This window comes from Aquarana catesbeiana, linkage group LG04, assembly GCF_042186555.1.
Source record: "Aquarana catesbeiana isolate 2022-GZ linkage group LG04, ASM4218655v1, whole genome shotgun sequence".
Lineage (NCBI taxonomy): Eukaryota > Metazoa > Chordata > Amphibia > Anura > Ranidae > Aquarana > Aquarana catesbeiana.
The window spans coordinates 70,767,293-70,790,836 of NC_133327.1; the positions used below are offsets into that span (position 1 = coordinate 70,767,293).

Consider the following 23,544-nt stretch of genomic DNA (forward strand, 5'->3'; position numbering starts at 1 on the left):
ATAAAATAAATTTATTAAAAATAATAAAATAAATCATGCAAGTTCACAGTGAAAAAAATCCTTCCATCCTTGCAATTTCATCAATGCTAAGTATACAAGAAGAGAAATGAATATAAAATATGGTGCTACTATATTCATAGCACCATATTTTATATTCATTTTATATTCATTCTCTTTTTGTATACTTAGTATTGATGGTATTGCAAGGATGGAAGGATTTTTTTCACTGTGAACTTGCTTGATTCACTAATTTTCGTTGCACCATATTTTATATTCGGTTCTCTTTTTTAGTATTGATGATATTGTAATAGTACTTTTTTGTCATTAAGGCTATTATTGCATAGCGCTGCATTCTCTTTGCTATTTTTATACAGGTTTTTTTTCACACATTATGGGATTGTGATTGATGCATAGCAGCTGTCTATAGGCACTTCATTCACCTTCACACGGATTGTTTAAATCACACCTGAAGCTAACTGTAGCTTAGGGCTTGTTCAGGGTAGCTCGCAGGATTTTTTAAATTATTTATAGAAATAAATGTTCCTCTTAAGCCTCATACACGCGATCGGATTGTTGGCCAACAAAACCGTGGACTTTTGTCCGAAGGGCGTTGGCCCAAACTTGTCTTGCATACACACGGCCACACAATTGTTGGCCAACAAATACGACTACACGACTACAGTGACGTACTACATTGTTTTTCAGCTCTTTAGCGCCACCCTTTGGACTCTTTCTGCTAATTTCGTGTTAGTAGAAAAGTGCTTTTCATTTCGCACTTTTCATTTTGCGCTTTTCATTTTGCGCTTTTCATTTCGCACTTTTCATTTCACGTTTTTCAGTTCATTTCTAAATGGCTGTTCGTCAACCAGCCGTGTTGCGGAATCGGAGGAGATAACGTGTTATTTATTATTGGCCTTGGAGTTATTGCTTAGACCCAAGTCCAGTCCAGGAACAGGAGGAGGAGGAATTCTGGGACCAAAAATTGGTTGCTTTATTAATCGTGACCAATTATGTCATATGCCTTTGCTGCGGGAGCTCCAGGAGAATAATCCAGATGATTTTCGGAATTATATATTAGATCCTGCAACAGTAAGCTCTCCCCACCATAATTCCCAACTTTGTTCTAGTCCACCTGGGAGTTTTTGGGGTTCTTGGACACATTTACGTTTTCTAGCTCTATACAAAACAATTTTAAAAGAAGAAGAAAAAAAATATATAGCGATAATAAATACATGAATTTGTATATATAACTATATATATATAGATATCTATCTATATCTATAGATAGATATCTATCTATATATATATCTATATCTATATAGATATATAGATATAGATATCTATATATCTATATATATATAGATATATATATATTCTCTCTCTCTCTCTCCCTCTCCCTCTCTCTCCCTCTCTCTCTCTCTCTCTCAATATATATATATATATATATATATATATATATATATATTTTTTTTTTTTTTATTATTGTTTTGTTTTCATTTATTTTATAAATATATATTTTTATATATATATATATATATATATATATATATATATATATATATATTATAAATGGACCACTCAAAGTGATACTAAAGGATTGTTTTTTATTTTTTTTAAATAACAAACATAGTTACCTCCACTGTGCAGCTCGTTTTGCACAAAGTGTCCCCGAACATCCAATTCTGGGGTCCCCAGGCGGCTCTTCCCCGCATTAGATAGCCACCTTCGAGAAGCGCTCTCCTCAGGGGGTTACCTTGCGGCCGCGCTCCCGAGTCCAGCATTTGCATCCACAGACATGAATGCCGGACTCGGCCCCGCACCCCCCCCCCCGGCGCCCGCATCATTGATTTGATTGACAGCAGCGGGAGCCAATGGCTGCACTGCTATCCATCTATCCAATCGAGAGCTCGGAACCCATGGAGAGAGGGATGGCTGGGGCGCGCCAACGGAAATTCGGGGCTAAGGTAATTAAAACAGGGGGGCTGGGGGGCCGGTGACTGCAAGGTGTTTTTTCACCTTAATGCATAGGATGCATTAAGGTGAAAAAACACGAGCCTTTACAACCCCTTTAATGCATTTTCTGCCATCACTCGTCTATTTTTCTACATTCTCCATAATATAAAACAAATGAAAATAAAACAAAAAAAAAAGCAAAGACAAAAGACTGCTACCCTGACACCTGTGTAGTGGCAGCATTTCTTGCTGAGACTGGTCATTCCAGCTAGTTAGCTGTGTGCTCAGTGATTGGTCTCCCACACACCCCTCACACACCCCTCACATACCCCTGCAGACTATCCCTCCCTGCATCACTAGAAAGAAGATATTGAAGATGGCTGATGACATCACCCAGACTTTAAAGAAAATTTCCTAGCAGCTGAATCAAAGCAAATGAAACAAGAAAAAAAGGGGTTCTCTAAAGGGGTTGGGGAAGGTTACCAGAGAGAGGGACTTAAATGACTCCTTTATTCATCATCACGTTTTCTGGATTTTATTGTTCTTTTCAAGGAAATAATTATATACAGCATATAACTGTTAAACAAACGACTTTGACATTTCCAGTAATTTATTATAAATTACCTTTCCTATTCGATATGCGTCACTTATTATTCCTTATAGCTGTCAAAAAAAAAAAAAAAAGAAATCCAATTTATTTCCTATTCTTTCGACTGAATGGCGCTCAGGCACCTAGTGTTTTACATGAGGCTAGGGAAAAAGAGTCCTTTGCCGTGTGTATCCATCTCAGAACACCAACGTTTTCTTCTTTTTCCATATAACAGCACTAGAGCTGCGTAATTGGCCCATTGTTGTCACATGGGGGTGGGGAGACAATCAGCCCCCTGGACTGGGTATCTGAAATGAGCTTATACAGAGCTGTCTTCACTTTCTATGGCAGTATGGAACAGTGGTGGAGTGAAGGGAAGGTCAATGTTGGCAACGTTGAGGGCTGGCATTAAAGATGAACTGAAGGCAGATATAAGCCTTAGTTCGCACTGAATGCGGCTTTCAAATCTTCACTTGAAATTGCACTATTTCATAGCTGCATGCCAGTGCGACTTTAGGTGCGACTTCAAGGACATCTGTGCAATTTCATGCAAAAATGTGTATGCAAGTCTCACCTGAAATCGGCAAAAGTAATGCAGGAACTACTTTTTCAAATCGGTATCACAAAGTCCGTGTCACACCGATTTGAACAGTTCCATTGCTGACAATAGGGTGCGACTTGTCTTGTGATTTGACCTGTCACCTTGCATGACAAGTCGCACCAGGGTGTACATTTGCTTAAGGACACAAATGAATGCAGCCCTGTATTCATAAACAGTTTCCTATTTTTTTTTTAAATGCAAGCTGTGCAAGTAACGTAATCTGACCTAGAATCAGCAGAGCTTCGACTGAGGGAGAGAAGCAGCACAAGGAGCCAATCAGTTGTGTGCAAGGAGCATGCTGATAGGAGGAGGGAGCAGAGTGAAATAGGGAGGAACTCAGATAGGAGGAGGGGGCAGAGTAAAATAGGGAGGAACTCAGATAGGAGGAGGGGGCAGAGTGAAATAGGGAGGAACTCAGATAGGAGGAGGGGGCAGAGTAAAATAGGGAGGAACTCAGATAGGAGGAGGGGGCAGAGTGAAATAGGGAGGAACTCAGATAGGAGGAGGGGGCAGAGTGAAATAGGGAGGAACTCAGATAGGAGGAGGGGGCAGAGTGAAATAGGAAGGAACTCAGATAGGAGGAGGGGGCAGAGTGAAATAGGGAGGAACTCAGATAGGAGGAGGGGGCAGAGTGGAATAGGGAGGAACTCAGATAGGAGGAGGGGGCAGAGTGGAATAGGGAGGAACTCAGATAGGAGGAGGGGGCAGAGTGAAATAGGGAGGAACTCAGATAGGAGGAGGGGGCAGAGTGAAATAGGGTGGAACTCAGATAGGAGGAGGGGGAAGAGTGGAATAGGGAGGAACTCAGATAGGAGGAGGGGGCAGAGTAAAATAGGAAGGAACTCAGATAGGAGGAGGGGGCAGAGTGGAATAGGGAGGAACTCAGATAGGAGGAGGGGGCAGAGTGGAATAGGGAGGAACTCAGATAGGAGGAGGGGGCAGAGTGGAATAGGGAGGAACTCAGATAGGAGGAGGGGGCAGAGTGGAATAGGGAGGAACTCAGATAGGAGGAGGGGGCAGAGTAAAATAGGAAGGAACTCAGATAGGAGGAGGGGGCAGAGTAAAATAGGAAGGAACTCAGATAGGAGGAGGGGGCAGAGTAAAATAGGAAGGAACTCAGATAGGAGGAGGGGGCAGAGTGGAATAGGGAGGAACTCAGATAGGAGGAAGCGGCAGAGTGAAATAGGGAGGAACTCAGATAGGAGGAGGGGGCAGAGTGAAATAGGAAGGAACTCAGATAGGAGGAGGGGGCAGAGTGGAATAGGGAGGAACTCAGATAGGAGGAGGGGGCAGAGTGGAATAGGGAGGAACTCAGATAGGAGGAGGGGGCAGAGTGGAATAGGGAGGAACTCAGATAGGAGGAGGGGGCAGAGTGAAATAGGGAGGAACTCAGATAGGAGGAGGGGGCAGAGTGGAATAGGAAGGAACTCAGATAGGAGGAGGCGGCAGAGTGAAATAGGGAGGAACTCAGATAGGAGGAGGGGGCAGAGTAAAATAGGGAGGAACTCAGATAGGAGGAGGCGGCAGAGTGAAATAGGGAGGAACTCATTAGTCTGCTGCTTCTATATTTACTGTCTAGGAAGAGGGTGGGGGAAAGACAAGACCTGTGTTACTGATCTGCAGCTGAGACAAATCAGATCTCCTGCTCTTTCAGACAGGGTGGTGCTGTGTGGCAGAGCTGTGTAAGGCCTGGTTCACACCTATGCAGGTTGCATTTTGCATATTCCAGGTGCATTTTGCCTTTTTCATTACACATTTTTGATCCATTGAAGTCTTTTCCATAAAACGCACAGATGTCAAGGTGACCCATAGGAAACCATGTTAAATGGACTGTAGTGTGTTTCTGCAAAACTGAAAATGCACTAAAAATGCATAGGTGTGAACCAGGCCTGAATCTCTGAACAGGAAGGACAATAGTAGAAATCATTTGGCAGATAAAACAGCCTCCTTATTTGTGTTTTACCTGTGTATTTAGTTGTCTGTCTTGAGTTCAGTAAAAGATTGCTTTACCTTAAAAAAGTGGATGTAAACCCAATTTTTTTTTTTTTTTTTGATGTCATAATGTAGAGTATAAGATTTCCTATCACTTGAGCCCAGTCTTGCCACAAAGAGTTAATCCTTCTCTGAGCAATCCTCTTTTATTGTTCAGTGAGATAAATCTTGACAAACAGAGAAAAACTTTGTCAAATCCTCCCCCTTGCTGTGAGTGACAGGTGATTTACATATCTCGTGCACTAGCCTAAGACATGCATTTTTTTTGATTCCCTCCCCCACTCCTTTCTTCAGCAGCTCTGCAAGGATTGGCTGTTCCACACCTCACCATGACTTGACATGCTGAAGTCATGTGGTTACTTTCCTGTCTTTTCACTGGATGTTAGAGATCATAGCAGAAGTTCAGTGTAAGAAATACACAGGAGAAAATGCATATTGACAAGGGGAGTGTAGAGGTGGGCGGGGAGTCTACTGACATCACAACTCCACCCACTAAGCTCCAGACAACAGACCCACCCACAGAATCTGCAGTTTTTCGGGTCTCATAACAGACAGAGGGGAGACATTTGACAGGTAAAGATACATGCAGGAGGCATGTATATCCTTATAGATAACCCCTATGGCAGTAGTTTAGAAAGGATGACATTGGGTTTACATCCACTTTAAAGTAGAACAAATGGCATTTTTGTTTCATTTTGGATAGAGTAAGGGAAGGTTATAACCCCTGTCAAATTTTGATTCCACCTGTGTCTCACTGAGCCCTTTGAGGAGATTTCCCTTCACTTCCTGTCCCGGAGCCAAAACGGGAAGTGAGAGGAAATCCCTCCAAAGTGAGGAAATCCCGGTGTGTCACCAGAACTAGTGTCTCCAATGGAAGATTTCCCCTCTATTACATTTCTAGTGTCAACCCAAAAATCTGGATTTTCTTTCACTTTCAATGATAATGGCAAACAGGACAAAGGACAGAGAGGGCGAATCTCCATATTGGGGACACAGACAGCAATAAAAACGGACAGGTGTTCCAATCCCTCTCCAATCTGTAGAAAACTAAAAAACCCAGAGAAACGTTGCCTTTAGTTACACTTTAAACCTGACACAATAAAGCTAAAAGTGCGGCCATTACTGAACCCATCCTAAAATTGCTAGTTGCCTGGCTGTTAATATGACCTGATAACTCCAATACTTTCTAGATCACTATCCTTATTTGCATAATTAAAGAGGTCATATACCTCCGAACCCCCCCCAAAAAAAAAAACCTGCAAGACAAAGTCATAATGAGCTAGTAATGCATCGCATCAAATACTTACCTTATGCTGCGTACACACGAGCGGACTTTTCAACCGGACTGGTCTGACGGACAATCCGATTGTGTGTGTGTGTGGGCTTCATCGGACCTTCAGTGGACTTTTCCAGTCGAAACTCTGACGGACTTTAGATTTGAAACATGCTTCAAATCTTTCCGACGGACTCGAGTCTGGTCGAAAAATCTGCTCGTCTGTATGCTAGTCCGACATACGAAAACCGACGCTAGGACAGCTATTGGCTACTGGCTATCAACTTCCTTATTTTAGTCCAGTGTACGTCATCACGTACGAATCCGTCGGACTTTGGTGTGATCATGTGTAGGCAAGTCTGTTCGTTCAAAAGTCCGTCGGAAGTCCATCAAAAGGCCGACGAAAAGTCCGCTCGTGTGTACACGGCCTTAGAACGATGCCCTGCAGTGCCGCCCGCACTCCGCTCCCACGGCCGACATCTTTCACTGGAGTTACTTCCGGGTATACCTGCTCCAGTGCTGTGATTGATCGGAGCCGCGATGTCACTCCAACGCATGCGCGCTGGAGCCGCCGATCACAGCATGGCCATTGAAGAAACGGCACCAGTGTGCCGTTTCTTCAGTGCGCATGCGCCAAAGACGTCGGCAGCAGTGCATATAGTGAATATCTCCAAAACGGTGCAAGTTTTTCATTTTTTTTGAGCACATATATAGATATATAGATATATATCTATATATATCTATATATATGTAATATAAATCAGAAAACAGGTCTTCATAATGCTAAAAATGGATATAAGTAATAGAATATTTATTTTTTTCCCACAGCAGTTTTCATTATCAAAATCCAAATTGCTATTTTGTCTTTTTGTGTTGAAGGCAATTGTCCCTTCCTCTGAATTATGCCAAAATGTAATGAGGTCTTGCCTGACAACATACGATATGTTTGACTTCTCCGTGAGGCCACCATTGTAGATGTAAATAGCTATTCAGCACTGAGGTCCAAAATAGCCTCAAGCAAAAATGGATATGCGTGTCATCTGTTTGAAGCCAAAAAAGGTTATTCCCACTTAGAATTCTCCTACAATTGTTCAACGCCATTCTGCGTAAAAACATGGTATCTTTGCAGTGTAACGATAATGGAAAGTGAGAGCCCCTCAGGGCATGCGATTTTAAACGTGAGCATATGCAGATGCAACATATGTCAAACAAAATGGGTTTCAAAGTCTCGCTTTAACCATTTAGTTCTTCAGATGTGTTGGCTATTAGAGGAATGGTAATTAAAGCTCCACGGGGAAGTCCTTTGATCATGAAAGAGTTGGCCATATTCTATGCATAAGGACTGCTGGGGGGGGGATCTGGCTTGCCGAAGCAAAAGTTAGTGAATCACGTAGGAGAACACAACCCAAAATAAGAATGGAAACTAAGGAAAAGCCACAGTGATCAGAGTACAGGTGAAACCCCGAGGAAACATGATGTCAGGAGGCATGTAGAGGTCAGTAACTCCATAACAATAGATCTACAAACATTAGGCAGAGACGAAGCTTAACAACAGGTTGCTGAAATGTTGGCCTGAGTTAAGACGCACCTGCTTGTATATAGATGGCTGCCAGTTAGCAGGGGTAGGCATGATGTCAGGTAACTAGAGGAATTCTGTCCAAAGGTTTTAAAAGCCAAAGCAGTTTAATACACTCTTCTGTACGTATTTTCTAGTTAAAGTGTACCTCTAATCAGACTATGGATTTTTGAAAAGCAGTAACACAGGTCCTCTCTAACCTCTATAGCTGCAGGAACAGTGGAGTGATCAATTCTCAATTTTCACAACAGAGACTCTGAATTCTGGTTTCAGTCGTTTCTAACAGATTACAGCCGTCATCACTTGACGTTCGTGCATATGGGAAGGCTGGCCGGCTGCCAAGTCCCTGTTAACAGAGGAAATAAGGGGGACCAGCTATGATTGCACTGCTCCTGTTATTCACACCAGGGCCTTTTGAATCGTCGGCAGAATCGATGTGATTCTCCCTGCGATTTCAAAACGCTCCGGTGAAATGAAAAACCGCACAACACGAATTTCAGATGCCATTTATTTTATGGGCACCTAAAAACGCAGTGTGGTTTTGCTGTGATTGTTGCATAAATCACGCTGCAATTGTGGCAAACAGCATAGCAGCACTCAGCTCACCCTGCTCCTCCTCACAGTAAAGACTCAGCAGCTTAACTCACCTTGCTCCTCCTCCTAGCAGAGACTCATCAGCTCAGCTCACTCTGCTCCTCCTCCCAGTAGAGACTCAGCAACCTTTTAATCTCTAATGTAAAGATAGAAAAAGTGCTCTGCTAGAAGGGAGCAGGGGAGCTAAACTGTTGTTGAGATCAGAGATAGATAAGGATGTGAACACCTTTTATTAAAAATGTGTCTTACAATATATATATATATATATATACATATTAGAGCTGTTACTGATTAAAATGTTCGTGTTCGATTAACCAATTTTTAAATTCCATTAAGCGATTAATTTCGATTAATTATAACGCACATACAGATCCAACTACTTTTAGCTGACGTCATGCGTAGCTCCTCCCCTGTACGCGTTACGTTCAATCAGAACTTCCTCAGCGGGGCGGGGCTACGGCGTCACCCTACAGTCTATTTAAATAGCACCATTGTGCATCAGGGGGACCAATGGAGAGCCAGAGACATCCAACACCTGCTGAGACAGCAAAGTGTCAGCTCTTTGGAAAAAAAGGTGCCCTCATCATAAATGTTTCTTGATTGCTGGATAACCAATCAATGTCAGTTCATCGTCAAACTGACTTACAACCAGGAAAGCCTTCAGATATGTTGATTTTCATAGCCAAGTCCAGGATTTACATAGATGTTTATCTGAATAATTTGACCAGTGAGATCAATCAAATCGTTAGGATCAGTCTTCCTCAATTTATGATTTCACAGACATCGACGTCACCGGACTCCTCCCCCCTTCCCTTCGTTAGCAGACGGAGGCACTTGGGAAAGGGGGGAGGAGTCCGGTGACATCGATGTCCGTGACGTCACAGTATCTCCAACGGAACTCCCTGAAGACCCGGAAGCCGGCGGAGAGGTGAGTACCGATCAAAAGAATCTTGACCGATCAAAAAAATGAACGATTAATCAAGGAATTAATCGTTAAATATGTAGCCCTAATATATATATATATATATATATATATAGTGTATTTTTAAATTCAGCTGGTGTAAACAGATGAATTTGACTTGATTATAGCCAATATCTTGTACACAGCGGCACTTGGCCTGGAAGAAGAAGGGGCAACACTGGGAGCCAACCAGGTAGGCTGCATTTTCCTGCACTGGCAAATCACTTGCCCACAATAGGAGAGCATAGCTCCCAACTGTCCCTGATTTCGAGGGACTGTCCCTGATTTGGAGCAATGTCCCTCTGTCCCTCTTTCCTCCTCATTTGTCCCTCATTTTGGTCTGATCTATATAGTTGTATACAAAATTGATTTTTTATCTATCAAAAGTGTTTTCCTGCGCTAAACCTTTCATCTGATTTCTAAATTGCTGCATTTGTAAATTCCACAAGCCAATATAAAGGAATAGAAGTGGTAAAAAAAGCACTTGAGGGTTTAACCAATCTTGATTTTTTTTGTACAATTCTCCTTTAAGGGGGTGTAGAAGGTGGGGGTGTCCTTTGCAAGCATGCTTTTGCTGATAGGTGTCACTCATTCCCATCTTAAAAAGTTGGGAGGTATGGGAGAGAGCTAAAAAAAAATGACTTACCCAGCCTGTTTCTGCACCTTTATTGTCCAATCACAAGCTGGGTGCAGGTATGTGAACTTACTGTGATGCCTAACTATGCTATGTAAAGCTCAGTAACTGATAGACAAGCTCCCATTTATGTATTGCAAAGGTGCATTTAGCTGTTTCTCTGGAGTTCACCAGGGCGGAGAAGCTAAAGTCCTCACTCAATCGGAGATAAGTGATTGGACTAGCTCAGTTCATAAAGCGCCTCTCGGTGTGATGGCTGTACGGAACATTTCAATGAAAGCTTCGGCAATTATGCAAGGTAATAAAAGCAACAATCTATTGAACTATGTGGATGCTGAATGCAAACTTACATTACTAATTACAAAAAATATAACATTTTTAAATTGCCCATGCGCTAGCTACCAACAGCTCCAGATGGTATTGTTTATATACACGAGAACTCAAAATGACTACCTTAAAATCTTCTAACTCAGCATTTAATTAACATAAATGTTCTTTCATTTAAATAAAAAAAAAGCCCAAGTAATTACTGAACATGGCAACAATATTTTCACCTTGGAATCTAATGCTAGCGGGAAGTCTTTCACTTTCAACGCGAGGTATGTGATCCAGAAAAAGTTACATTAGCAAACTTAAAACTCATCGAGCATATGTTTACAGAGCTGAAATATAGAAATCAGATAGAAAAAAAAAAAAAACATTGGCTGGGAAGAGAGAGAACTGGAAACAAGTTGTAGCGTATGAAGGTAGAACAATTGTTTTGGCAGCGCTTAGTGGATGCTTAGCGGAATGAGAAAGTAAAAACTGAGAATTCTCTGAATACTCCATTTATTTAAAGCCCAAACTGAGTCACAGAAATAGAAAGTCAGATAAATTTTGTGCTAAGGAGTTCAATTTTTATACTATTACCTTCACTTCTGTTACAGCATTTGTGCGGGTGTCTACAAATTACTGCACAATCCAATAGACACATTGGACCTCTTATTAGTTCCCTATGGCTGCTTCTTGTGTCTCCTGGCTGTTCACTGGGCTTTAAGGCTTCAAGCACACTGGGGCTTTTGCAAACATTTTTCTCCTATTAGGAGAAAAGCAGCTTCAAAAATGCGTCTAAGCCGTGTATTTGCGAAGGCAAAGAGGCGCGTTTAGGTGCGTCATTCACTTGGGCATTCATTTATTTTATTACCCAGAATATTAATTTATTCTGCCCATTGAGATAAAAAAAAAGTTCAAGCAATAAAAGCACTACTCTATCTCAGAGATGAGCAAGAGAAGGTGGCAACGTTCCTACATGCAGTGGGACCATGGAGAACAAATGCACCACCAGGAAGTCAGTTCACAGCAGAAGAAATAAGAAATTTGGAGAAGGCTGAGAGCAAAAGGAGATTCTTTTTTTTAATTAACATACATATTTGAACATAATTTTAGCGTAACTTTAAGCTCAATGCTCTAACCCAAAATGAAATATCTTAGGCTACTATATTTTAAACGTTGTTACTAGGGTTGCACCGATATCGATATTGGTATTGTATTGGTGCAGATACCGAGCATTTGCATGAGTACTAATGCTCTGATGCTTAACCCGATACTTGGGCAGCCTCAGACATGATCAGTGCGGCGGTGGGGGGAGTTATAAGCACCGATCTCCCTGTATAGCTTTTCTGACAGATGCTTCTACTCCTCTCCCTCCTGCCACTTTTAGGGAGATCGGTGCTTGTAACTGCCCCCACCTCTTTACCAGTTACCCCTCGGCTGTCCCCCTCTGTGCTCCCCATGTCCTCTCCTGGGTCCCAATCCATTTCGTCCTCCGGGTCCCGATCCATTTCATCCTCAAGGTCCCAATCCATTTCGTCCTCTGTGTTCCGATCCATTTCATCCTCCGGGTCCCGATCCATTTCATCCTCTGGGTCCCACTTTGTGTCCTCCTCCGAGTCCCCCTGCATCCTCCCTGGCTCTCCGTGTCTGCCTCCTGGTCCTGATCCATTTCGTGCTCCGGGTCCCCTTTGTGTCATCCTCCGGGTCCCCTTGCATCCTCCCCGGCTCTCCGTGTCCTCCTCCAGGTCCCCCCTGTCCCAGATCTTTTAGGATGGAGAGCGGAGGAAGGAGCTCGTAAATCTGTCATTTACCGGCTCCTTGCTTTTCCGAATGCACATGATCACTGACTCTGTCCATTCATAACAGAGTATCGTAATTTGTGTGTTTACGATGCTTCAGTTTATGAATGGAGAGGAGCCTCTGTCCACTGTCCATTCAACTTCAGTGCAGCTGCGGCTGCTGAGAAAGTGACTGGGGAATCTCTATCTATATCAGTCCCTTTCCCTGACTCAAAGGGGAGATATCAGGGGTCTGTTTAGACCCCTGATATTTCACCAAAGTGCCCCCCCCAACAGGGTTGATTAAAGAAAACAAAAAATTTTAATAAATATTTAAAAATTAGATTGTAAAAATAAATAAAATAAAATAAAAACACTGACCCCCATCCCCCCCACCAAAAGAAAGCATTGTAAAAAAGTAACAAAAAAATATAACTTGTAAAAAATAATAAAATTAAAAAAAGGTAAAAAAAAATTGGAAAAAAAATTAAATAAGAATAAAAAAACTACTGACACAGTCCCCGCCTCATCAGTGTCCATCAGTGCCACCTATCAGTGCCCATCAGTACTGCATATTGGTGCATATTGGTGCCACTGTCACATGACATTATAAAAAGTACTGGTATCAGCGAGTACTTGAAAAAAGTATCGGTACTTGTACTCGGTCTTAAGAAAGTGGTATCGGTGCAACCCTAGTTGTTACATTCCTGTCTGAGCGTGGCAGTGAGTGTCACAGAAATTTCTCAAAGCAGAGTTCCACCCAAAAGTGGAACTTCCGCTCATTTGTCTTCTCCCCCCTCCGGTGCCACATTTGGCACCTTTCGGGGGGGAGTGGATACCTGTCTTTGACAGGTATCCTGTCCCCACTCCTGGGAGGATGGGACACGGCGAACTACATCACAGCTCGGCTCCCTCTTCCTTCCCCCACCGCCGGGCCAGTAGGAGAGCGCAGCAGTGCCTTGCGCATGCACAGTAGGGACCCGGCGTGAAGCCATAATGCTACACTGCCGGGTTCCCTTACCTGCAATGGCGGCAGCAGCACCCAACAGCTGATGGAAACATCATTTGCGGTGCCGACATCGCTGGACTCTAGGACAGGGCAGTGTTCTATTATTAAAAGTCAGCAGCTGCAGTATGTGTAGCTGCTGGCTTTTAATTTTTGCAGGGGTGGGCGGACCTCCTTAAGGGTCAGAATTGGTACAGCAGATGCTGTGAACGATGCAGGCTTCCATTAGACACGTGGGGATAGCTACCGTGTGTGTAAAGAGTTATATGCATATTTAAAGAGGATCTTCACTCTAGAGAGAAAAAATCAGCAGTTATGTATCCCAGAAGGTTGGGGGCGGGGGGTTGAAGGAAGAACTTCCGGTGGAATCTCCTAAGCTATCCGACCAGAAAAGGGAGCGGTCAAAAGTCAAAACCAAGTACCCTGCCCAAAAAAAAAGTTCCAAAGGGAGCAGAGGAGACCATCAAGTTGAACTTCCCCTTTAGGGTGAAGTTCCGCTTTAAGCAACTATATTTTAAACTTGGTTACCTTCCTGTCTGAGTGTGGCAGCAAGTTTCACAGAAATGTCCTAAAGGTCATAACTGCTACAACAGATGCTGTGAACAGTGCAGACTTCCATTAAAACATGTGGTGATGACTACCATTTGTGGATTATATGCCTAGTTAATCTGCCCCAAGTGATGACTCTCAGTCTGCTGACACTTACTTTGCTGTCCTTTGCTGGAAAAATATTTACCAGGGTGGGGCCAAGAGTGTAATATATGCCCTGTATATACTGTAATCGACCCAAAAAAAACTTGGACATGAAGCAAACTGACAGTGCACTCTGCATCCATCTGAGCATCAATTCTTTAATGACTGCTAATCACGAAAGGGTTAAATGCGTCATTCCAGCCAAAACTTTCTCTTAGGGCTCATGCACATGGTCATAATTAAATACAAAAGTAAATGCTGGATCTTGCTGCCAGAGGTTGTCAGAAACATCCAGTGTAAAAAAAAAAAAACATATACTTGAGTTTATGAGCATACAGCAATTGGAATCTTGCGCATCTGAATTAATTTTAGTGGCTAGCATAATCATTTATTTTAGTCTCTAGAATGGATTTATGTGAACACGTTTTTACAGACGAGTGTGGGTACATACGTATGTAAATTGTGCCAATATGCTCCTCCTGGAAACCAAGTTTTGGAAAAAATTTTTTAAACACCCTGAACGCTGCTCTAGAACACAGATCTAAACGCTATGAGGTACATGGTCACATTGGGGTTGATTTGCTAAAAAAGGCTTTTCACTTTGCAAGGGAATGTTCCCCAGAGCTTAGTGAATGAGATGAAGCTCTATTGTCTTCCATTAGTCAATCCTGTGCAAGCAAAAAATGTTGTTTTTGGATTTTCCTTGCAAGTGGCTGGGTATTCTTTGCAAAGTGAAACTTCACAACCTCCACAAAGCTCTGGGGCAAATTCCATGGCAAAGTGCAACTTCCCTTTCAGAGTGACCAGCCTGTTTACCCTTAGTATACCAACATCGTTGGCTGTTATACAGCTGCATTCATGTTTTGTTTTTTTTTCACCTATGTGCATGATTCCCAAAAGTTTATATCAAGCAAATTTCTTTCTTAGTTTTAGAAAGAGTGGGTAAGGACTAGAGCCCATCAACTACAAGAGATATCTTTATTCTCACGTTCTGTCCTGCAGAGAGATGGCTCCCAGGCAGCCTTTGGGGTGAATTAGAGCAGAGACTGCGAGCCAGGCCTTCTCGTCCAACCTCAGTGCCCGACCTCACAAATGCACTTCTGGAAGAATGGTCAAACACTCCCATAGACACACTCCTAAACCTTGTGGACAGCCTTCCCAGAAGAGTTGAAGCTGTTATAGCTGCAAAGGGTGGACCAACTCAATATTGAACCCTATGGACTAAGACTGGGATGCCATTAAAGTTCATGTGCGTGTAAAGGCAGGCGTCTGAATACTTGTGACAATATAGTGTATATATATATATATATATATATATATATATATATATGTGTGTGTGTGTGTGTGTTTTGTTTTTGCAATTTTGTGTGAGAGTAGAATTTTCTCTCACTTCCAATTGCGATCCTTTTCCCAGCATTAGCACAAGAAATGAGAAAAACGTTCCCAGGTAAACACACAACAATGAAAAAATAAAAAAATAAAACAATAAAATAATAAATAAATAAAAACAAACTAATAAAACAATAAAATTAAATAAAAATTGGTTCCTCACTGTATCTAAAAAAAAGCTGGAGTTCCCCACAGCATAGCACAGTAGGGAAGCAGACCACAGTTCTCCTTTAACTCAGCTGCCGGGAATGGCTTTTCCATTAGCAGACGGACAGGATTGACCAATATATACTATACATTAGCAGCAGCTGCTGAGATCCCTATGGGATTGTCCAATAATTGAACGCTAAGCCCTGCTGAATGCCATTTTTTCCCCCAGATCCTGCAGTACAAGATAGTTCTCAAAACAAAAGTAAGCACGTCTTACAGGCTCCAGATCTCCGGCATAGCGGGTTTAATTTTTGTATACAGGCAAAAATAAATAAATAAATAAATGGCAAAGCTGCATGTATCTGTTTCCATTCCACCTAAAAAAAAAAAAAAAAAACAGGGCAGAAAAGAAACATTTGCAGAAGTACTTTCCTCGACAAGACCAGAATGTGAAATTAGCGATTCACGGTGGTGCTGAATGTAAATCTCCAGCTCGCATGACTTCTTGGCAAGTAGATTAACCAATATGAGGCAATCACAAGGGAGAGAGAGGAAGGGAGAGACGGAATGGAAAAAGGCAAAGCGAGGGGGAATTGGACGCAACAGAATAAACGCAGGTAATTCATTAAAAATAACAATGGTTCTAATGAACTCCACGGCACATGAAGTGGAGACCTCGCTACTTTCATCCGAACGGCGAGCGCTAAACCAAACTGGCAGAACAATTTTCGGCTAATATAAACCACAAGAGTCCATTTGACAGAGCTCATGTCCTTACCGGTTTCATTTATTTGTAACTTCTCCCACATGGCAGAAATATAATGGCTTTTTTTTTTTTCTGGTGCATGCGGCGCCTTCCGAAAAACAGCGAGACATCAAGCAGAGAGATGCAAGGTGGTTCTTGTGGCTATTATATTGAAAAGATGCATTATATTAGTTTAATAGGAGATGGGTTTGAAAGATGGGCCACCCGAAATTCAAGATAAAGCAAACCTAATCCCTATCTAAAGCTAACCATTTTTTCTCCCACATCCCACCCTGTGTTCTAACTTCTTACCTATCATCAGCTCCAAGCTCCCTCTGGCTGCTGGTAACTGAACACAGCTACAGTATGTGACACTATATATGCTTTACGTCACAGGCAGAGTCAGCCAATCTGTGTAATTGCCTGATCAAAAAAAAAAACAGTTTTTTTAGGTATAAAGTTGGGAGTATGTGTTTGTTAAAAACGGCCAAATGAACTGGAAATAATATAAGATTATTCAATACAATAACATACAGCCAACAAATTTAGGGGGAAGAGCCTCCCCTTTTTCAGGGCTTATCATATGGTTTGTGCTTACTCTATGTTCACACCTATGTGCTTTTTGGTGCATTTTGCAGAAACGCACTACAGTTCATTTAACATGGTTTCCTATGGGTGTAGTTCACATCTGTGCGTTTTGCGGTCCTGTGTTTTATGAGAAGGGTTGGGGGCTTTTTTTCCCGCAGCAGATTGCATTTTGCGTGTAATAAACTTCAATGGAGTTGCACCAAAAATGCAAGTGTTTCATTTTTGATGTGTTTTTTGATACATTTGGGGTTTTTTCTTTTTCCTTGAAAAAAAACACTGTATATACAGAAAGTACGTAACTTGTTGTCTCCAACTTTGAACTCTCCTGGTCAGACCGTCTCGCAGCCTTTAAAATGGTGGTTCTGCCTCAGTTACTTTATACCTTTAGAGCATTACTTAAAGTGGTCCCTGACACCTTTAAATCTATGCAGGCCATTATCAACAAAAACGTGTGAAATAATCAAAAGGCGAGACATGCCTTTAGCAAACTTATTAAATATAGATAGGCTGGAGGTATGGGATGTGTAGATCTGTGAGACTGTGAGACTACTATAGCTACTATTATAACACAACTATTTATCTGAGATCGAGTCTGAACTCATTCCAGGTAAAAATCTAACAAGATTCCTCTTAGTACAGCATTTCAAACCTCAGGTTCAACCTGAACTCTCCCCCACTATCTCAGCCTCTATGAATGCTTGGAGAACGCTCACCTATAAGGCCGACCTTCCCATCCCACTAGAGATCTGTCAAACAGCTATCACCAATATTTCATTATCTGAATGGCACAACATGGCTGAAAGATCTGTACCATACAGGTGACATAAAATCCTTCTCGACTCTCCAATCTGAATATCATCTACCATGGAAAGAGTACTACACTTACTAACAAATAGAATCTCTCCTACGCCATAACCAGGAGAGGGTATGCTCAATTCCCCCCGGGAAATTGCTAGCAACCTCCAAAGTCCTACACCATCCAAAGGAGGCATCTCCCTTATATACGGGATTCTACAGGATAAAAATAATTTTTGTAAGTCAGAACCCTTCCTTGCTTGGGAAAGAGAACTAGACCTGACTTTTAGTCTCTACCAATGGGAACAAGCTATATCTTCTACTTATAAATCCACTAGAAGTGCAAATGTATGGGAGTTGATGCACAAAATTACATTACGATGCTATCTGAATCCATATAAAGTGTCCACATTTCAACCTCACACATCCAACCTCTGTTGGAGGAAACGTGGACAGGTGGGAACTCTTTTCCACGCTCTCTGGGCCTGCAAAAAATTAGCAAAATTCTGGATCCCCATCTTTAATACCATCTCAGAAATCATAGCTATTCCTTTACAGCCACCCCCCAGCCTAGCATTACTTAACCTAGGCATAGACACCCTTTCCTTTTATGCCAGAGTTGTAGTGACCAAGATACTTCTAGCTACGAGGTTAGTTATATTGAGGCACTGGAAATCCCCAATGTCTCCTCTTCTACAGGAGGTGATCACAACAGTGCACTTACACTATACATACAAAACTTTATTTGCTCTGTCCAATGGGTCTATTAAAAGAATATGTGACAACTGGCAAGTCTGGTCACAGTGGTATGACTGTTATACTTGTTGCTAAATATATAGAGCAAACAGTTACAGTCTCACTCCAATTTATCTGACAACGCATAATTACATTAGTGTTTTTTGTGACTCATTTACATTTTGTTTTTTCTTTACTTCCTTTTTGTTTATATCTGATCTATTGTTTTTAGGCTGATAAGCATATTCGTACTGTTAGCGCCCATTCACACAGGGACGACTTGTCAGGCGACCTAGTTGCCTGACAAGTCGCCTCCCGTTCTGGGCTATGGAACCGTTCTAAGGGGAGCAACGCAAGTCGCTCCGACTTAGAAAAAGGTTCCTGTACGACTTCGGGGGCGACTTGGGGCGACTTGCATAGACTTCTATACAGAAGTCGTTTTGCAAGTCGCCCGGGCGGTCGTTTGCAGGTCGCCTCACTGAGGCGACCTGCAAGTCGTGTTGCCCCTGTGTGAATGGGGTCTTAATGCATATTCTCGAGAAACCTTATGTTTTTGTATACTTTTATGTGCTTGAAATCCAAATAAAAAATGATTAACCTTAAAAACACTGTAATTAGCTGGTTGCTAAGGAGCAGGCCGGGAAGCTGGCCACCACATCCTTAACAACTGATGAGTCATTAGCTGTCAGCGGGATTCCCCGCTGACAGCTAATTAAAAAAAAATTGCCGGCAAAAAAAAATTTGTGAAAGAAAACGACATGGGGTCCCCCCCAAATCCATACCAGGCCCATCGGGTCTGGTATGGATTTAGAGGTCAAACCCTACGCCAAAATAAAAACAAAGTCCTTACCAGACCCTTATCTGAGCATGCAGCCCAGGAAAGGAGGGGACAAGCGAGCGCTACCCCTCACCTCCTGAACCATACCAGGCTGCATGCCGTAATATGGGGGGGTGCTTTGGGGCAGGAGGGTTGATGGGGACAAGGGCATCTTTCCCACAACCTTGGGCTGTGGTTGTGGGGGTCAGAGTACATGCAGCCGATGACATCATCGGCGCATGCACTCTGAAGGTCCAGCTTACAGTGTCGGACCTTCAGAGTCCGTTCCATAAACGGTGGCTCCTGCATGCATGCACGGGAGTGAGGTCATCATGCGGTGAGGCCGCAAACCCGGAAGGAAGACTGGGGGAAGATGTCAACCATATCAGTGTTGACATTGTGGTGCGGAAGGGGTTCGTTATAAGGTAAATTTCTCATAATGTGCTAGTTTGAGATGCATACTAGCACATTATGACATTGGCTTGCAGGAATTTTTTTTTTTTAACCACCAGAGGTTTACTACTGCTTTAAGCTTTGGCAATAAAACTTGAAAGCTAATTGGTTTATATGCAAAGGTGCACCAGATTTTGCACTCTCCAGTTTAAGTAAATAGCCCCCAATGTGAATTCAACCCCAGCAATGCAGAAGAAAAAGGGGGGGGGGGGCAGTGCAAGAGTTATAGGGTTATTATTTTTTTCCACCCTGAAGTTCAGCTTTGATACCTTGTTAGAAAAAGACAGCATGCACATGTAGTTTACTGATAATGAGAATGACCAGTACAGTACAGACAGGGTTTTTTATGGTAAGCATAACTCCCCTGCCTCCGCCCCCCCCCCCCTAACATTACATAGAAGGGGATAAGCTAAATAATTTTAAGCAAGTAAAAAGGTAAGCAGCAATGTTTTTTTTTTAAATCATGCCATGTGAATGGGAACATATATACAATATAATTTAGGAATTTTTCTGATTTGGCTGCAAAGGTGGAAATGAACTATAAGAGCTCATGGTCATTTAGTAGATGATGATGATGATGATGACAGGAACAACGGGATTAATCATCAGGGCAGCTAGAAGATAAATGTCAGCATGGAATCCAGATGCATTTAGCTGATAGAGTGTGTCCTTTGAATGGATTTCAATGCAGATTTTTCTCTATCTTCAAAGCGGGCACATAAGCGATACACACTGGAGAAGCCACTACATGTCCTGGACAGTAATATCAGAAAACACAAGCGTTGGGTTTGACTCACAGTGATACAACTCATTAATTAGTGTTTTTTTTCTCAAAATATGCTCTATTTGCTCTTAATTTTACTTGTGTTTGGAATTTTATTTACTCGTGCATACTTATGTCATATTTAACTCTTGCGCCTTTCTGTTTAATTGCTGTCAAGCATCATGTCACTGCAACGCATGAATAAAATGGAATCAATTAAAAAAGAATTCTGCAGCATTATGTAATCCATAATTAGTCACAATTTGACATTAGCTCTTCTCCATAATTAAAAAGCAAAAAGCATATTAGCATACACCATGTGTTAATTAAAACCCTTTACAAGCCAATGGGGCGGGATATAAAATTATACAGAAAACACGAAGAATAAGCAAACAACACAAAGGCAACCACTAACAAGTCGCTAACTTTTCTTCAACTCAAGACTTGTCCTGTTAGACTAAGAGCCAAGTTTACCTTAGGAACATTGTTCAGCGTTCTTTCTTCCAGGTATTCCTTTATTGTATCAGTACACCCCGATCTCTTATATGGGTACTATGGTAATCTAGGATCCCTTGCTTGAGAGGCAGTAGAGTGATTCCCGAACACACCCCAGAAGGCTCTTAATTTCTCTTCCACATCAAATTCCTGAAATAAAAATAAAAGATTCTCAGACACTAATCGGGCTTAAACCTTCTTTGGAAGTTTAAATGCAACCTGTGATAGCAAGCTAGAACAGTGGCTTAATGGTAAATACTTCTGCCATGTAGTATTAGGATCATTGGTTCAAAGCTCAACCATGACACTGCCTGCATGGAGTTTGCATGTTCTCCCTGTGCTTGTGTGGGTTTCCTCCCACACTCCAAAGACATCAGAGCATTTAGAAGGTCAAGGACTGCACTACAGGAGAGGCTGAACCTGCATGGAAAACCACCAAAAGTGGCAACTAAGGGTTTCTTCTCTTCACACTGGCTGTGAGTTTTGTGAAGACATAAAAGGGAATGGGCTGTTGTGTGGATGTTAACTCTTTATAGCTATGCACTGGTCCTTTGGACGGATGTAGGTGGGGCTACTACCGCATGTATGCACATGAAGGCAGAAAAAAGTTTGCCTATAGTCCTACTTGAAGATTTACTTTTCACATTTTTTATTGCAAAGTGGTGGGAGAGAATAGTTATGCCTAGTACATTATTATGTAAGGTACTTATATAGCGGCGTCAATTTACGCAGTGCTTTACATATACATTGAACATTCACATCGGTCCCTAACCTCAAGGAGCTTACAATCTAAGGTCCTTAACACACATTCATATACTAGGGCCAATTTAGACAGAAGCCACTTAACATACCAGCATGTCTTTGGAGTGTGGGAGGAAAGCAGAGTACCGGAGGAAACCCACCAAGGCACAGGGAGAACATGCAAACTCCAGGCAGGTATTGTCGTGGTTGGGATTCAAACCAGCAACCCTTTTTACTGCTAGGTGAGAGTGCTACCCACTACACCACTGTGCACCCACAACATCAAATTAAAGTTTGACTTGACAAAATTTGGGAAATATGTAAAGCTCTTTTAATAAAGTCAGGCGTCCCAATATTACCAAAAGTATTGGGACGCCTGCCTTTACACAAACATGAACTTTAATGGCATCCCAGTCGTAGTCCGTAGGGTTCAATACTGAGTTGGCCCACCCTTTGCAGCTAGAACAGTTTCAACTCTTCTGGGAAGGCTGACCTCACAAATGCGCTTCTGGAAGAATGGTCAAACATACCCATAGACACCCTCCTAAACCTTGTGGACAGCCTTTCCAAAAGAGTTGTAGCTGCAAAGGGTGGGCCAACTCAATATTGAACCCTACGGACAAAGACTGGGATGCCATTAAAGTTCATGTGCATGTAAAAGTAGGTGTCTCAATACATTTGACAATATAGTGAATGTAAGCTCTTTAAGAGCAGGGATTGATGTAAATATGCATATTGTTGCTGCTGTATAAATGCCTATAATAAAATAAATAACAAAATTGGTGAGGAAGTTACACGGACTTTAACAAATATACCAACCCTAAAGTGATATTAAACCTAAAAGAAAACATTTATTATATTGCAGCTTACAAATTCCTAGATGTGATAGCTGCATTCATTTTCTTTATAAGGCTTTCTTTCCTTTATTGTTACCTGGTGATCCTGACAGTAAGTTTGTTTTGTTTCAACAAAAAGCTGTTCTGTAGATGTAGAAATTAAAGGGTTGAGATAAACCATTTATCACTGACAGGAGTGCATACAATGGTCAGCTTTTATTTATTTATCTTAAACTTTTATCCCAAAGGGAAAAAATTGTCGCTGTGACTGCTAATAAAGTGTTACCTGAAGTTCAGCTTCAATTTGTTAATGTATCTAAATCTGCTAGTCCAGAGGTGTCTAACTCAAGTTCACCGCAGGCTGCATCAGCAGTATGGTTGCCCTTGAAGGGCTGGTTGTATCTAGGGTGCGCTACATACAGGGTGCAGGGTTTAGGAGTGCATTATGAATAGAGTGCAGGGTTTAGGGGTGCGCAAAGTGAGAAGTGCAGAGTTCAGGGGTGCACTGTGTACAGAATGTAGGATTTAGGGGTGCACTATGTACAGGGGGGGCAGGGTTCAGGAGTGCATTATGTATAGAGTGCAGAGTTCAAGGGTGCACTATGTACAGAATGCAGGGTTTAGGAGTGCGTTGTGTACAGAATGCAGGGTGTACAACCCCAACTCCCACCACCCCTCCCATCCCCAGTAGCCACTGAGAAAAGCTGCTTGATGTAAACACAAAAGGCTTCTGTTTGTACAAGTGACAGCAGGGAACAGGAGCGGAGGGTGAGAGCCGGAGGAGGCAGAATGGAGTTCTGCCTTGCTGCAGCTGTAAGAATAGGTATGAGGGCTACATGACAAGGCATGGTGGGCCGGATTCTGCCTGCAGGCCTTGTGTTTGACATATGTGTGCTAGTCCATCTAACATGCCTCTCCCTCCGGACTTACAATGCCGCTATCCAAAGGTGCCCCCTTTCTTTGCTCCTTCATCCAGAGTAGGGGCATTCTAATAAAGGAGGTGTGTTGCTGGCCAGATCACCAAGTGAAAATAGAGGGAAAAAAGCCTCAAAGCTTTGAAAAAATGGCTTGGCAA

The 23,544-nt window shown here is 42.2% G+C and overlaps 1 protein-coding gene across 1 annotated transcript in view; it reads right to left on the bottom strand.

Annotated features, from left to right (window-relative positions):
• KLHL29 (kelch like family member 29) overlaps positions 1-23,544 on the bottom strand; it is a 1,311,461-nt gene that overhangs the window by 1,187,068 nt on the left and 100,849 nt on the right. The window contains exon 2 of the mRNA XM_073625329.1: positions 20,872-21,042. The gene's annotated coding sequence lies outside the window, so the exon portion shown is untranslated. The remainder of the gene's footprint in view (positions 1-20,871; positions 21,043-23,544) is intronic.